The sequence below is a fragment of the Episyrphus balteatus genome, chromosome 3 (assembly GCF_945859705.1).
Source record: "Episyrphus balteatus chromosome 3, idEpiBalt1.1, whole genome shotgun sequence".
Taxonomy (NCBI): Eukaryota; Metazoa; Arthropoda; class Insecta; order Diptera; family Syrphidae; genus Episyrphus; species Episyrphus balteatus.
In genome coordinates, this window is record NC_079136.1 from 115208471 (window position 1) to 115214470 (window position 6000).

The following is a 6000-nucleotide window of genomic DNA, read 5'->3' on the forward strand; positions in this document are numbered from 1 at the left end:
GAGTTACCTAAAGGCAAAAACTAGGTGAAAAATGAAAATTAGAAGACATCGAAATCTATAGGTACCAAATTTCATACTTTTTCAAAACTTTCTTGATGGAATTATTTAAAGAGTAGACTTTATTCAAACAATACAATACATTAATTTAAGACTATAGTACAAGTAGTCATTATGTCTGCCAGATACATTCAATACATTCATCATAACATAAGTTTTTCATTGCGAATTTCCCTTTTTCAAGATATATCCATAACCAATACACAATAATTAAATTTTTATTGATATTCAATTAATGTTATTGTGAATACTCCAAAACCGGCCAATTTGCTCAAATTTGGCAAAAGATTTTGGACTCGAGCCACTTTTAATAGTCTCTCTCTTTGTTTTGTTTTTTTTTTTTTACACATATCCAACGCAATTGAAAGAAAAGAATCCAATTTATGTAGTTATAATACAAATCTTTCCATTTTATATGTAGGTATGTATATTTTGTGTTCACAAGAATGTTTTTTACTTATTTAAAACATTTCCAACAAGTGTTAATCTCTCTGTGTGAATCTAAAAATAAATCCCAAAACGACATAAAATAACATAAAATATTAAAATATTAACAGCGACAGCAGCATAAAGCATTTGAATTCCGACACACACACAAAAAAACATGAAAAAAGTGCAAATATAGAAACCCTGCTACCTCCTATATCGCAGAACACAGAAAACAAAACAAAAAGTAAAAAATAAAAGAGGAGCACACACCAACTAAGTGGAAAATGGTTTCACTAACGAAATTTTTCATTTGACCTCCTCGCAATGACATTTTTTTTCGATTTTATTTTTTGTGAATATTAGATTTTAATTTAATTTTTTATTTGCTTTTTTTTTATTATTTATTTTTTCTAGCCAAAAAAAAATATCGAAATATTTTGCTTTCATCCCCTTCGTAAATGTGTGTGTGTGTGTTTGTGTTTATGCAAATATTTAGACTTAATTACATACCAATGCGCTTTTTATTTGCTTTTTATTTTATTATTTTTTTTATTTTCTGCTTTTAGGTATTTATTTATACGAGAGGTGATAAATTTTAAAAGAAACATTGTGTTGCTATTTTTGGGTTTTTATTAATTTCCACTCAAAAGATATTTTGAATAATTTATTTGGTTAAAGTTGGTTTTTATTTTTATATTTTTTTTCTGTATTTTGTATGTTTTTATTTTATCTTTTTTTTTTAACTTAAAATTGATGAAAATTGCCAACAGCAGCAGCTTCATTTATATCTAGCTGCCAGTTGTTGTCTTTTTTTTTTTATTTTGATTTTTTTTTTTGAATACCTACAATTGACGAGCATGGGATAAAATGTGCAAAATTAATTTGTACAATTGTGCGATAATTGGTTTTCTTTAGTCGTCGACTCGATTCGACTCGACGACCGACTACGACGTTTGCGTTTTTAGCTTTGCGAATTGATGATCATTTTGTTAGAGAGGAGTTTTATTTATTTCCATCAAACAGATTGTAATTTATTCTAACCACAATTACTTAGATAGAACACCAGTTGGTAGTGAGGTGTTGTTTTTTTTTTAATTTGTATAGTATTTCTAAATATATCGGAAGTCAGATTAAAAAAAAAAAAATAAACAGTAGCATGAAATAATAATAATTGAATTATACAACTTTTCATTCATTGACATTTTTAATCAATTTCAACTTGCCAACACGAGACGATAAACAATTCATAGGTAATATGAGAACACGAGAAGATTTTTTTTGCTGTAGCGTTTTTTTTATAGCTAGCCCCCCTTTTTTAATCCCATCAACTCAAGGGATTATGACTAGCTTTATAATGTTGTTGCACAGAGCACGAGTGCTTAGGAAATATAGACTGAATTGCAGAAACAAAAAAAAAAAACAAATTGAAATTGTTTTTTTTTTTTTATTGAAGGCAAGCAATAAAAATGTCATTATCATTAGCATGTCGAAGCCAATGATCTGTGAACAATGTACATATCTTCAAAGCTCCAACTCTAGCTCAAAAACCTGTTTATTCGAAGAGACAATAAAATCTCTAATTGGTTCCAAAAAGCAAATGATTTGAATAAAACGCTTAAGAACTTTAGTATAAACCTTCAATTTGTCATCGAAACCCAATTTTAAAATGAATTATTTGCTTTTTGGGACCAATTACAAATCTTACGGTGCCTTCGAAAAAAAAAACCCTTTAACCTCATTTTTTTTCTTGTATGAAAACTCTTAATTCTTGCTTTCTATCCAAAATTCAACGTTTTTATTAAATTTCATTAGGGTGACCCATCAATATTGTTTTCACTCAAAAAGCACCCTTTTAACCATGATATTCTTATAGACACTTTAGAATCTTGCTGAAATTTAATAGGATACCACAATTGTTACTTACTTTTTGCAATATGTACATCCACATTTTCTCAACATCTTAAAAAACACCCTTTTAAATGAAAGAAATGTATAGACATATTTTATTCGTAACTCCCATGTGAAAGACAACATTTTTAATAAATTTCGTAAGGGTACCTTTTATACCATTGATTTTATCTGACATATCGCGGATTTTCTTTATTTCCCAAAAAAGTCTGCTTAGATTCTTGGTTCCTGTTATAAATGAAAAATTTGTCCCTGCTTTATCTAAAACCTTAATCCCGAATTTCATCAGTGTAGCATGTTTTTCACATGGGTTTCGGTTATATTTTACCTGTTGAAATAAAACAAACAAGCACCCTTGTTTTTAATCGGCAATAACTTTTCTTAGAGCAATCGTATTGACTTTATTTTTACATACGTCATTAAATTCAGCATCAAAAAGTACCTTAAAAACATGTGTCATATGATGATATTTCATAAACAATTTTGTTCATTATATTTTTGACCTTCACCCCTTCCCTCTTGTCCGCGAAAAAACACCCTTCAACACAATTTTTTTGATCCTTGGTTCTTATCCCAAAAGCAAACTTTTTGGCAAGTTTCATGAGTGTAACAATTTTTTTTATTTGTTGATTTTATGTACTATTTTACCCGTACCTAGTTACTATAAAAAAAAATTCTTAAAGCCCCAGAACGAATCGACTTAGAATGACTTCAGGAACACATGGTTTTCGTCTGTAGCGGTGGATGTGGGACACCCTGTATTTCAGGCATCTACTAGTTATAAACTTGTAAATAAGGTTGTCAACACAAATTCGTTGCACAGTGCCAAGTTTACTTTCTGTATTTACAAAAGGATTTACAGGCATAAATCATTGAGTCGGAAAATTTGAGTTCCAGGATTTTTTTAAAAACCAAATCAATATTAAACTAAAGATTTTTTCATTTAAATATTGGAGAGAATTTTGTATTAGAGCTAAAATTAAGCTCGATCTGCATAATAGGCTACTAGAGCTGTAGCAAATCGTATGTATTCGTTACTAAAATGCGGGTATTCACTTCAGTAACGAGTAACGAAACGGTACTTTCTAAACAGTATCGTTACTCGTATGTTTCGTTACTGGGTACTGAAGTAACGAAACGTGTATTTAACGTGTTGAATAAATAAAGTAAAGTAAATTCAATACTAAATCCGATGTAAGAGATACGAAATAAAGTGATACACTCAATTTGTCGCATTTCGCATCTCGTGTCGGTATCGTAACCATAGTCAGAATGCTAACTGCAGATAATTATCTGGAGTTTACTTTTGTCTCGATTAAAACAGTAGTGCTAAGGTTCAATAATCATTGTGTTGTCGATAATTTATACAGAAATATCAAAAGAGACGTTTTTAACGTATTTTCTCTATTTGGCCGAAATATGTATATCCACGACGCAACCAATCTGTTTATGGCCTTGGTGTTAATGGTATTGATATTTAGCTTAAGAATGTACAAAAGTTTTTTGGTTTTTCAAAAAATTAGTTTATTTTCGGTGCAAAATTTTCAACACCAAAAAAAAGCAGAGAAAACGAGGTTTGAAAATCACTCAATAGAAAAAATAAATGAAAAATTGTTCGACATGGTTGTATTGAAGTGTTAATATTTCGAGATCTACGCGTTGTACTTTTGAAATAATGGTCTCTAAAGAATTGTGATAAGATTACTGAACGAATATAAACAAAAAATTATCAAAGTTTTGTCGAAAAATTTGGAAAAAAAATCAAAAAAGTTTCCACGTTTGATTAAAAAAAGACGAAAAAAATTCAATATAGCTACCTTTAAACTCTTATTACATGAGAATGCCGCAACTAATTTTAATGTTTATGACCTTAAAATGTAGCTTAGATTATAGAAATTGTTTTTGGTTTATTTAAAAAAAAAAAATTTGTACACCCTTATACCAATGTACGAAACATAGGTACTTAAAATACCAAACATACGAAACGTATCAAATACATGAAATATACGAAATGTACGAAACACACGAAGCATGCGAAAGTAACGAAACATGCGAAACACACGAAACATACGAAATATGCGAAAAATGCGAAACATACGAAAGTAACGAGTAACGATATTATTGATGCGGGTACTAGTATCAAAAGTAACGTATACATGCGGGTACTCATTTTGTCGTTACTTTTACAGCCCTACTTAGTAGGCTTAAAGTCTATATTAAATATCTCATTAAAAAAATGTTTCGACATTGCCCTCTTTGATGCATTTAATTTAAGTTCACTATCAAGAAACATTCTCAAGAATTCAAGACCAACAGAATGTATAATGTAACATCACTAAAAAAACATAACATCAAACTCCAAATCACACAAAAAAAAATCCATTCCATTACTAAATCCTAAGGTATCCTCTATTGTATTCACTAATTTATGATCAAATTTTTAAACATATTTTTTTTTCTTTCTTTTTTTATAATTTCAGTGAAGCCTCAACAACAACAATTAACACAAAACAACAAAATGATACCAACAAAATCCAGCAGCAATAAACGTTTTTATTGACGAAACTATTAAAAATATTTAAAAAAAATCTGTTTGTATAATGTGTATGGATTTCTCCTATTCTCGCATTTTGGATGTTTCTTTCTTTGCGACCAGTATGTAATTTTTCAAATTTTACCTTATGTCAGTGTTGCGCAATGTTAAATAAGAATAAAATTATATTAAATTATATATATTTAAAACAAAAAAGAAATAAAAGTTTAAGAAGTAAATACAAAAAAGAGTAAAAAAAAAACAATGTTTTCCCCATTTATTTTCTTTTCTTTTTCTGCGTCAAGGTTTTTTAAATAAAAATAAATATTTCTATTAGGAAAAACAAAAATTAATGAGAAAAAAAGTCCGAATTCATCTAGAAACTAAAAACTAAAAAAAACTGATTAAATCTATATTCAAAAAAAAAAACTGAATGAAACAAAACCAAATTAAAAGAAAAAAAAATTGATACAAAATTTAATAAAAAATAAATAAAAACAAAAAAACAACTTAATGTATATGTTATAGCCCTTTGTATAAACAAATGAAAAAAAAAAAGAAAAAAAAAACAACTTTTAAGTCAATGTGAATGTGTAGACAAAAAAACAAACAAACTATAAATATATATATATAAAAAAGTAACAAATTTATGAAATATAAAAAAATGCAATATTTTTTAATTTAAAATAAATAAAAAACAAAAAACAGAATAAAGAAAACATTTTTATATATTTATTCATATAAATACAAAAAAAAATCCATTAAAACGTAAAAAAAAAAATATAAACAAATTTATTTACATTTAACTAGGAGTTATTTAATAAATATAAACAAAGTTCAAGAACTCTATAAAAATGACTTTGTTTCTCGTCTTTCATTACCTACGCCTACAACAAAAAAAGCTGATGTGTCAGTCAGCTTTAAACATATTTTTTTAATTCTAACTTGTGTCACACAATGTCTTCTCTTTTTATTATAATTTTTTTTTTCGTTAATTCCTTAAAAATAAATATATTTTTTTCTTTTTGTTTATATAGTTTCTCAGTTAAATAAAATTGTGTAAAATATTTTTT

General features: G+C 27.4%; 1 protein-coding gene across 1 annotated transcript in view; it reads left to right on the top strand.

The window, feature by feature from the left end:
- LOC129917118 (cAMP-dependent protein kinase catalytic subunit 1) overlaps nt 1-5511 on the top strand; it is a 46437-nt gene extending 40926 nt beyond the window's left edge. Inside the window, exon 2 of the mRNA XM_055997468.1 lies at nt 4875-5511. The gene's annotated coding sequence lies outside the window, so the exon portion shown is untranslated. The remainder of the gene's footprint in view (nt 1-4874) is intronic.
- Nucleotides 5512-6000: the final 489 nt, after the last annotated feature.